The sequence below is a fragment of the Rana temporaria genome, chromosome 1 (genome assembly GCF_905171775.1).
Source record: "Rana temporaria chromosome 1, aRanTem1.1, whole genome shotgun sequence".
Lineage (NCBI taxonomy): Eukaryota > Metazoa > Chordata > Amphibia > Anura > Ranidae > Rana > Rana temporaria.
The window spans coordinates 111,979,547-111,991,782 of record NC_053489.1 but is presented as its reverse complement, the minus strand read 5'-3'; positions in this window follow the sequence as shown (position 1 = coordinate 111,991,782).

Genomic DNA, 12,236 nt, shown 5'->3' with positions numbered 1-12,236 from the left:
TCCTAAACCTGGTGGACATCCTTCCCAGTAGAGTTGAATCTGTTATTGCTGCAAAGGGAGAGCCAACTCAGGGCCATCTTAATAGCATCATGGGCCCCTGGACAAAGTAATGCTCTGGGGCCCCTACAATGGAGACAGCGCAGACAAAAATAGGTAGAAGAATACGTATCGGCCTAAACTGAGGAAAAAAAAAGTTTTATATATTTTTGGGGGATATTTATTATAGCAAAAAGGAAAAAATATTGCATTTTTTTTTCAAAATTGTCGTTCTAATTCTGTTTATAGCGCAGAAAATAAAAACCGCAAAGGTGATCAAAAACCACCAAAAGAAAGCTCTATTTGTGAGAAAAAAAGGACGCCAATTTTGTTTGGGAGCCACGTTGCACGACCGCGCAATTGTCAGTTAAATCGACGCAGTGCCGAATCACAAAAACTGGCCAGGTCCTTTACCTGCATTTTGGTCCGGGTCTTAAGTGGTTAAGACAGCCCTGAGCCAACAAAATATTGAACTAAGGACTAAGGCTGAAATACCATTAAAGTTCCTAATACTTTGGATAATATAGTGTACAGTATACTACTCTACTTATTACTTACTAGATTGGAGTCACACAGATAAGTAAGTTTGATCAGAACTAGTGAGTAGTGGCACCAGAACTGTTGATGAAGTTTGAGCCATGAAGTAGAAAGCCAGGACTACAATCCAACAGATATAGTCAGCAATAAGAATCTTGGTCAACACTAGAGTATGCCACATGCAAGTCATAATTAAAGTCCCTATGGGGTTGATGTACTAAAAGAGTAGTTTATAGTTCTAGAATTATCAATTACACTCAAAGTTGTCTGGAACCATCATCCCTTTGTGAGCAAGGTTATTAAAAGAGTCCTAGTGAGAATAGTAATGGGACTATAAAGCTGCTAATATTATGTCAAATACAAATATTCTATATTAAAAATATATTTTATTATACATACAAAAAGATCAAGAAATACAAAAACAGAGAAATATTCCTGGGCGATATTCTCCAAATGAATGTTCAGCATTTATCGTTCTACATGTTTCGCCAAATGGCTTAGTCAGGAACAGATGTGAACATTCATTTATATTATATAAATATAAACAGAAATTACATTATTACACAAGCATGTATATCACCTAAGTACTTACCGTAATTACATAAGAGACAAGAGAAAAGGCGAACAGTCATCAATTGATGAAAATTTAAGCTATACCTGAAATGATCAGGGAGACTGTTGGAAAAGTTTCCCTGAACTCACGTGTAGTTAGTTCAGAGTTTGTTTAGTGTATTCCACACTGTTTATCGAGCAGTATTTCTTGATCTTTTTGTATGTATAATGAAATATATTTTTATATAAAATATTTGTATTTTGACATATTATTAGCACCTTTATAGTCCCATTACTATCCTCACTGGGATTATTTTAATAACCGTACTAAAATAGTAGAGCATGTACTCTTTTAAACTGCTTAGGCTCATTTACAAACATAAGTGAAAATTGAAAGTGAAATCATGTTTAAATAGAATTAAAAAGCAGGATTATTGCTTGCACATGATAAAGGGATTAAAGACAGCAAAGCTTCACCTCAATCACCAAGTTAAAAGAATTTACCCTTTGCAAAATTAGTTTTCCCCTAGCTTGGTGAATGAGGTGAAGTTGTGCTGACTTCATTCATCCAATCAGTGGTGAACAAAAATCTTTTTCCCTGCACATATTCTTTGCAAAGTGAATTTTCACTTTGCTCCACCTAAGATAGGTTAAAATTTATTTTACAAAGTGAAAATTTTAAAAAATCCTTCTGAAAATGAAAATGGTCTACTTCTTAGTCTACTAAATACACACCAATATATATATATATATATATATATATATATATATATATATATATATATATATATATATATATATATATATATACATTTTTTTTCACTGAACTGAAGTACAACACGCACTTGAGTAAATCATCTGTTATATATACTTTTCAAAAGTTTAAGTACATTAAAACAGGCTGAAGTCTGTAAATGGGGTGCTAATTATTTGAAATCTTAGTATTTATTAAGCTCTACTGAGGGGTGAGATGCCCTTATTTTACTGCCATAATCTATATTTATGTCCCTATATGGACAGCAAGTAATGTTAAGGTTTGACTGCCTAGCAACTATACTGTTTCAGTACAATTCCCCTTCCAAAGAATTTCTTTGTGAGATCATCTAGGGCACATGATAAATCATAAGTAGAGCTTAAACAAATAAGGAAAACATGCTGGTATGAGGGATAGAGAAGGAGCATTGACATAGGGGCCTACTGCAAGGCACATTTGCTTGTAATAAACAAAAAGATTGTTGGGTGCTGTATTTTCATTATATGAAAACAAACAAACAATAAGCAAACTAACCAATATATTTAGATATATTAAAGGCTATAAAGGTGGATGTTTCAGGATAATGTAATAATTCTTAATAAATGCAAAAAAGAGAAATGGACTTGCTCTACAATTGAGAAGACCGTGGTGCTGCAGGGTAAAAATGAATTGTACTGAAGAAAAATGTGACAATAAATTACAACTATTTTATATTTTGGGCTATGTTTTCTTTTCTTAAGATGTGAGTGTTTACCCTTATTATGATCTAGCTATCTCTAGAACTAATTTTTCAGGTGATCTATAAACGTATAAATTGAACTACATAACTCTATTTTTATCATCTTAAAGCGGAGGTTCTGCGGCAATTTTTTTTTTTTTGGACCATTAGATTAAGTACCCCATTAGAAATTGTTACTCACTTTTTCTGTTTTGTTCAACCTCTGCTGTCCGGTATCGTTCTAAGCGATCAGTTATAAAAATTCCTGCGGGATGTTTCCATTTTGCTAGTGGGCACTAAAAGCCCACAAGCACCTATTTCCTGTATGCAGTGAATGCTTCTTTCCCAGCATTCACCCCTCAATCCCGCGCATGCTCATTGAGGGTTGCCATCACAACGGACGGCGTTGTTGAAAGTTCCCACCCCCGTTGTAATGGAAACGCTAGCAAATCTCGTGGGATTTCGAAGGACGACGTTCCGCATTGTCTCTTGGGAAGCATGACACTGTGCTCCTAAGAAACATTGCGGAGAGCTCCCAGACAACACTGCGGCGCCGGGGAAAAGGAGTAAAGACGCCTACTCCCGCAGGAGGAAAAAATCGGAAGTCGGACTTTAGACTGCTCTATAACAGTAATTAAAAGGTAAAAAAAAATCAATTGCCAATAACAATGCCACCTCCTATAGCATTTAAACTCAAACGTTCAAGTTCTCTATAAACAGTTATTTTGTGGAAGAGTTAGGTGCCATATATAGTTCTCTGAGATGCTGACTGGGGATGAGCCGAACACCCCCCCCCCGTTCGGTACGCACCAGAACCTTCGAATGGACCGAACGTTCGCGCGAACATTTAGAACCCCATTGAAGTCTATGGGACTCGAACGTTCGAATTCAAAAGTGCTTATTTTAAAGCCTAATATGCAAGTTATTGTCGTAAAACAGGTTTGAGAACCCCGGTCTTGTCCCAGGGAACATGTATCAATGTAAAAAAAAGTTACAAAAACTGTCGTTTTTTCTGGAGCAGTGATTTTAAAGTGAAAAAAAATATGAAAAATTCCTTTAAATATCGTACCTGCTGGGTGTCTATAGTATGCCTGTGAAGTGGCACATGTTTAGAACTGTCCCTGCACAAAATGAGATTACTACAGTATAGGAAAAAAGTAATTTAAAACTGCTTGCGGCTTTAATGTAATGTCTGGTCCCTGCAATATGGATGAAAATCATTGAGAAAAATAGCATGGGTTTCCCCCCCTCCCCCCAGGTCATTACAAGCCCCTTTGGCCCTATATACTTTGAACAGCAGTACACAGGTGGCGCAAACAAGACAGGCACTGTAGGTTTGTTGTTAAGTAGAATCTGTTTGTAATTTTGAACTGGTACTTTTTTAAAGTGTAGCTCCAGCTTTTCTGAAAACATAGAGAAGGGTTATCACCCCTGTAACATGTGCTTTGCTGTCTGTGTGCATCTGTTCAGAAGATTTCAATTCACTTTCTGTCCCAATGACAAATGATTTTTTGAAAATGTGGGTTTTTTAGTGAAACAAGGGTTGGTAATAAAGCATCAGTGGACAGGAGACACCTCTTACAGAAGAGAATTTCCCTTCCTAGGGGTAGATTTCCTCTCACTTCCTGTTGTCTCCTTCCGTTTGCAAGTAGGAGTCGTTCGTAAGTTGGTTGTTTGAAAGTAGGGGCCTGCCGTATATACTCTGCATAAATTTGGGCCCTAGGTGTTGGTGTTGCCAAAACACTGTAAGCCCTCACATTTATGCCGTGTACACACGATCATTTTTCGGCATGAAAACGTTTTTCGGCATGTAGAAAAAACAACGTTTTTCCAACTTCATCATTAAAACGACGTTGCCCACACACCATGGTTTAAAAAAAAATGCTCTATCAAAGCACTGTGACGTACAACGCGTAAGACGGCACTATAAAGGGGAAGTTCCATGCGGGTGACGCCACCCTTGGGGCTGCTCTAGCTGATTCCGTGTTAGTAAAAGACGATTCGCAATTTTTTGTCTGTTACAGCGTGATGAATGTGCTTACTCCATTACGAATGGTAGTTTTACCAGAACGAGCGCTCCCATCTCATAACTTGCTTCTGAGCATGCACAGGTTTTTAACGTCATTTTAGCCCACACACGATCATTTTTTACAACCCGAAAAACGACATTGTTTAAAACGTCGTTAAAAAATGCAGCATGTTCGGAAAAAAAATTGTCGTTTTTCAGAACCCAAAAAATTATGTGAAGCCCACACACGATCATTTTAAATGACATTTTTTTAAAACAACGTTTTTTTCATGCCGAAAAATGATCGTGTGTATGCGGCATCAGTCTTGGTGGGTGCTGGAATGCCCTGCTTTGTGAACTATTATATCAAGAATTGTAATTACATGCCATTGTTGAACAGTGGTAGAAAAATTGGGCCTTTGGTGCTGGCGCTGGTGCCACAACACTGTAAGTCCTCACAGTTACTCTTGGTGGGCCAGGAATGGGCCCTGCTGTGAAATATTAGATCAATAATTGTAATTACATGCCCCTGTTGAACAGGGGCAGAAAAATTGGGCCTTAGGCACTGGTGCTGGTGCCACAACACTGCAACCCCTCAGAGATACTTTTGGTGGGCGCAGGAATGGGGCCTTCTGTGAAATATTAGATCAAGAATTGTAATTACATGCCCCTGTTGAAAAGGGGCAGAAAAATTGGGCCTTTGTTGGTGGTGGTGGTGGAGCTGGTGCCACAACTCTGTAAGCCCTCACAGTTACTCTTGGTGGGCACAGGAATGGGCCCTGCTGTGAAATATTAGATCAAGAATTGTAATTACATGCCCCTGTTGAACAGGGGCAGAAAAATTGGGCATTTGTTGGTGGTGGTGCTGGTGACACAACACTGCAACCCCTCACAGATACTCTAGTTGGAGCGCAGGAATGAGCCCAACCCTTCACTATAGACCAGTTTCATCAATGAGAATGTAGCCTATCCCTTCACTATAGACCAGTGACATCAATGAGAAATTCTCATTGATGTCTAGGGTTAGGGAAGGAGTGACTGATGCCATTGAGCAGAGGGAAGCTGCTTTGCCAGACAAAGTACCCTGAGACTGGGTGAGAGAGGATGAGGACGGCTTGGTCATCCACTCTACCAAGTCTTCGGCATGTTGCAGCTCAACGTTGCCAGCTGATGAGGATGCACCCTGTCCACGACCAGCACTGTTGCCTCTAGACGCAGAGCCTGCTTGCCCTCTTTTATCGGCTCGTAACTCTCTGCCTCTCCTTGTATGTTCAGACATACTAATGGCCTGCAGAGGACACAGACAGTACACCACGTGAAAGTACTTACAGCAATATCCCCTTCCTGTAGTTTTAATATGAGCAGATCCCTGCCTCTAGGAGTAAATATGGGAAACACCAGCTTTTCCTTTAGGTGCACAATGTGCAGAGGACACAGACAGTACACACACCATGTAGCTTTAGGTGCACACTGCAGAGGACACAGACAGTACACCACATGAAAGTACTTGCAGCAATATACCCTGCCTGTAGTATTAATATGAGCAGATCCCTGCTTCTAGGAGTAAATATGAGAAACACCAGCTTTACGTTAGGTGCACAATGTGCAGAGGACACAGACAGTACACACACCACGTAGCTTTAGGTGCACACTGCAGAGGACACAGACAGTACACACACCACGTAGCTTTAGGTGCACACTGCAGAGGACACAGACAGTACATACACCTGACATTACATTATACCCTTTTCTCTATTTCTGCAAAATAACCTGCAAGTTTTCATCCAAAAGTCTGCAATTCACAAACTGTGTGATTCCTGGGGATTTGCCATGAACCTTTGTTAGCGGAAAACCTGAACCTCAACCCTAGTTACACTCCCACTAAAGATGCTATCTTCATATGGGGGTATTTACTAAAACTGGAGAGTGCAACATTTGGTGCAGCTGTACATGGTAGCCAATCAGCTTCTAACTTCAGCTTGTTCATTTAAGCTTTGACAAGAAAAAACTGAAAGCTGATTGGTTTCTATGCAGAGCTGCACCAGATGTTGTTTTTCTCTCACTTTCTTTATATAGGCTTCCTCTAGGTTCTCCTATTTCCCTCCACTGTCCAGAAAATATATTGGTAAGTGAGTTGGCCCTTGTGTGAGGCCTCGTACACACGACCGAGGAACTCGTCGTAAATGAAACATTGTTTTCCTCGACGAGTTCCTTGTTAGGCTTGTCGAGAATCTTGACAAACTTTCTTTGCGTACACACTGTCAAGACCAAATCTTGTCATTCTCAAACGCGGTGACGTTCAACACGTATGATGGCAGGGGAAGTTCGATTCCACTGGCACAAGCCTTGGGGCTGCTTTTGCTAATCTCATGTTACTGCGTGTTAAGTAAAAGTTTGGTAAGAGACAATTTGCACTTTTCAGTCTGTTACAGCGTGACAAATGTGCTAACTCCATTACGAACGCTACTTTTACAGGAGGTGCGCTCCCGTTTCATACTTTATTCTGAGCATGCGCGAGTTTCTAGGCATACACACAAACGTGTTTCTCGTCGAAAACCAGCCCTCATCGAGTTCCTCAACAGTTTTCTCGATGAAAAACATACACACGACCGTTTTGCTCGGCAAAAAAGCTCTGCCACCAAGTTTCTTGATGGATTCTGTCGAGGAAAATGGTTGTGTTTATGAGGCCTGAGTGTGGTAGAAGAATTAGAGTGTGAGCCCTTGTGAGGTACTGCTGTTTAAACCTGGGAAATAAAATACTTTCCATGCTTGAACAAAGGAAGAACATTTTCCTGTGTTTTTTTTTTAGCAGCAACAAAATAATAAATCAATATGTAATAAAAAAGATATTGGTTTTATTTGATTTATAGAAAAATAGCAAATGACACATATAAAAATTTGTAAATTTATGAGCTCTGGTATTTTCAAAAAAAGCGAAATACATGCAAGGATGTTGAAACAGATGAACATGTGGTATTTGATTTGCTCGAATCAACTTCGGTGCAATTTGATGAACAGAAGAAAACCCCAATGCATTTTGACCTTCTAGGTCTTCCTCAGAGGGATCTTATAATTAAATAAAATACTTTCCATTCTCACCTGTAATGCCTGTACACACGATCAGGCTTTAGCCTGATCAAACTCACATCGGAATTCCAAAGGAATTCCATCGGAGCAAAAGAGAACATATTCTCGGAATATCCGATGGAAAAACTCAGATGGGTATACAGTACACATGGTCCGAATTTCCAATGGAAAAAGTCTGTTGGACTTTTTCCATCTGAAATTCCGATTGTGTGTACAAGGCATAACTGAAAAAAAAAATTGGTGCCTAAAGGATATGCAATCTTTAAAATGAAAACAAAAACCCATATGATTATGTAGTATGGATTCAAGTATTTTCAGCACAAAATTCTAATATTTCCAACTGGCTGAGCACATTTAGTAGTGTGCATGGTATAGAATAGACAATGATTACTACTTGCAAATGTTATTTCTTTACAGCCCTGCTTAATACTATTGAATGTATAACATACAGTAGAAGGAGTTAACTTTGCAGCTAAATCTTTACAAAGGCCATATTTACACGCATTTATTTAGATGCAGCAAAGTTCTTGCAGCTTGCTACATGAAAATGCATTTCAAGCAGAAACCCCAATTATTCCTATGTAGTTAGTTCACATCTACATACAATATCTAAAAAAAGTGAGTACACCCCTTACATTTTTGTAAATATTTTGTTATATCTTTTTATGTGACAACACTGAAGAAATTACACATTTCTACAATGTAAAGTAGTGAGTGTACAGCTTGTATAACAAGTGTGTGTAAATTTTCAGCCCCCTAAAAATAACTCAACACACAGCCTTTAATTTCTATACCGCTGGCAACAAAAGTGAGTACACCCCTAAGTGAAAATGCCCAAATTGGGCCCAATTAGCCATTTTACCTCTCTGGTGTCATGTAACCAGTTAGTGTTACAAGGTCTCAGGTGTGAATGGGGAGCAGGTGTGTTAAATTTGGTGTTATCGCTCTCACTCTCTCATACTGGTCACTGGAAGTTCAACATGGCTGAATTGTTGCTCTATATAAAGATGGCCTAGTTTATAAGAAGATTGGCAAGACCCTAAAACTGAGCTGCAGCATGGTGGCCAAGACCGTACAGCAGTTTAACAGGACAGGTTCCACTCAGAACTAGGGATGAGCTTCGAGTTCGAGTCAAATTCATGTTCGACTCAAACATTGCCTGTTCGACTGTTCGGCGAACAACGAACAATTTGGGGTGTTCGCAGCAAATTCTAAAAGCCACGGAACACCCTGTTAAAGTCTATGGGAGAAATCTAAAGTGCTAATTTTAAAGTCTAATATGCAAGTTATTGTCCTAAAAAGTGTTTGGGGACCTGGGTCCTGCCCCAGGGGACATGTATCTATGCAAAAAAAAAGTTTTAAAAACTGCAGTTTTTTCGGGAGCAGTGAATTTAATAATGCTTAGAGTGAAACAATAAAAGTTAAATATTCCTTTAAATTTCATACCTAGGGGGGTGTAAAGTAAGCATGTGAAATAGCGCATGTTTCCCGTACTTATTGATTGATTGATTTAATAGATTTATAATGCACCAAATACTGACCCGTCAGGGCAGTGTCTAAACGCAGAAGACATAACTGTAAATGGATAAATTAAGTCAGGGAGGGAAAGAAATAGAAGGAAAAGAAAAAAGGAGAGCAAAAAAATAAAAAACAGATCACCAGGGAACAAAAGGGAGAACTAACATGACTCTGCCTGCTTTTCCTGAAAAAAACAAGTTTTTAGCCTTTTACGAAAGGACATAATAGAGGGGAGAGACCGAATGGAAACAGGGAGACTATTCCATAGAGCCGCTGCCCTCACAGAAAAGCGTCTGCCCCCTAAGTTAAGCAAACGGGCAGATGGGCAAGTGACAAGACCAGCTGTTAGTGATCTTAGTGCTCGTGCAGGAGCATATCGCGTTATCAAGGAATTCAGATATTGCGAGCCCTTCCCATGATAAGCGCGATAGGCAAGACAAAGAGCCTTAAACTCAACGCGATCTACCACAGTGAGCCAGTGCAGTGATCGCAGGGTAGGGGTAATATGCTCCCGCCTATTTAGGCCAGAGATTAGTCTAGCGGCCTGGTTCTGGACAAGCTAGATTTTCCTTAGCCACTTTAGAGGCATACCCAAATACACAATGTTGTTAAAGTCAATTCGGGAGTTGACGAGAGATTGAACCAAGACTTTCCGGTGGTACTGAGAAAACAGATTCTTGACCTTTCTCAAACACCTGATGTAATACAGTGCGTTGCGGATACATTGATTGACTTGGGGTATCCAATTCAGATTACAGTCAAAGATTGTCCCCAGGACGTGGACTTGATTCACTGGAACAGGACACGGCCCAAGGCTTGTGGGCCATTTTCCCAGAAAGACAGCTGGATCAATACGTCCAGAGATGAGAATTTCTGTCTTTTTAGCATTTAGACTAAGGGAATTGTGATCCATCCACTGTTTGATGTCTAATAGACAGGAAGCAAGCTGCAGACCAGGAGCAGGGTTGGATAGGCTGTCGACGACCAACTGGACATCGTCTGCATACAACCGATTAAACACTGCATGTGTGTCCAGCAGACTCGCAAGCGGATACACATTAAACAGCCATGGCGACAGGCACAAAGTGTCATTTCTGAAAGAAAAAAAGTAATTTAAAACCGGATTCGCAGCTATAATGAATTGTCGGCTCCCGGCAATTCAGAGAGAATTCATTCATAAAAAATAAAAAAAAGCGTGGGGATCCCCCAAATTTAATTACCCGGCCCTTCAGGTCTGGTATGGATATTAAGGGGAACCCCGCCGTCAATTTAAAAAAAAATGACGAGGAGTTCCCCCCAAATATCCATTCCAGACCCTTCAGGTCTGGTGTGGATTTTAAGGGGAACTCCACCCCAATTTTTTTTTAAAAATGGCGTGGAGTTCCCCCAAAAATCCACACCAGACCCCTTATCCGAGCATGTAACCTGGCCGGCCGCACAAACGAGGGTGGACAGAGAGCGCCCCCCCTCTCCTGAACTGTACCAGGCCACATGCCCTCAACATGGGGAGGATGTCCCCATGTTGATGGGGACAAGGGCCTCACCCCACAACCCTGGCCGGTGGTTGTGGGGGTCTGTGGGCGGGGGGCTTATCAGAATCTGGATGACCCCTTTAACAAAGGGGACCCCAAGATCCTGCCCCCCCTAAGTGAATTAGTAATGGGGTACATTGTATTCCTACCATTTCACGAAGGAAGTGTAAATAGTTGTAAAAAACACACACACACCGTGGAAAAAAGTCATTTATTAATAATAAAAAAAAAATCCAGCGGTGGTAATCTACTCGGCCCGGCGAATGACGCTGCTGAAGCTGTGACATTTATTTTATAGGTGAGGCGGGGCCACCCGTCACGTGACCCCGCCCCCTCTGACGCAAGGGGGAAGCCAGGCTTCCCCAGTGACGTAGAAGAGGGTGCGTCAGAGGGGGGCGGGGTCACGTGACGGGTGGCCCCGCCTCATCAATAAAATAAATTTTACAGATTCAGCAGCGTCATTCAAAGGGCTGTCTCCGGTGGAGGGAGGTGGCCGGCGATGCTGCGCTCTGGATACCAAATGATCTTCTCATCGCTGGACCAGAGAGGAGATCACCCGTCGCTGGATACAGACAACGTTGGAGCGGGGAGACATGGGACATGGGGAGACATGGGACATCCTCCCCATGTTGAGGGCATGTGGCCTGGGACGGTTCAGGAGAGGGGGGGCCACGCTCTGTCCCCCCCTCTTTTCTGCGGACGGCCAGGTTTCGTGCTAGGATAAGCGGTCTGGTGTGGATTTTTGGGGGAACTCCACGCCATTTTTTTTTAAATATGGGGAGGAGTTCCCCTTAAAATCCACACCAGACCTGAAGGGTCTGGAATGGATATTTGAGGGGAACCCCACATAATTTTTTTTTAAATTGACGGTGGGGTTCCCCTTAATATCCATACCAGACCTGAAGGGCCTGGTAATTGAATTTTTTTGAGTTTTAAATAACTTTTTTTCTTGTGCTATTTCACATGCCTCCTTTACACCCCCCCCCCCCCAGGTACGAAATTTAAAGGAATATTTCACTTTTATTGTTTCACTCTAAGAATTATTAAATTCACTGCTGTTTTTAAACCTTTTTTTTATTGATACATGTCCCCTGGGGTAGGACCCAGGTCCCCAAACACTTTTTAGGACAATAACTTATTATATTAGCATATTAGCCTTTAAAATTAGCACTTTAGATTTCAAATGTTCGAGTCCCATAGACTTTAATAGGGTTCTAAAGTTCACACGAACATTTAGTGTGTTCGCAGGTTCTGGTGCGAACACGAACAGGGGGGTGTTCGGCACATCCCTACTCAGAACAGGCCTCACCATGGTTGACTAAAAAAGTTGAGTGTATGTTCTCAGCGTCAAATCCAGAGGTTGTCTTTGTGAAATAGACAAATGAGTGCTACAAGCATTGCTGCAGAGGTTGAAGGCTTGGGGGGTCAGCCTGTCAGTGCTCAGACGATACGCCGCACACTGCATCAAATTGGTTTGCATGGCTGTCGTCCCAG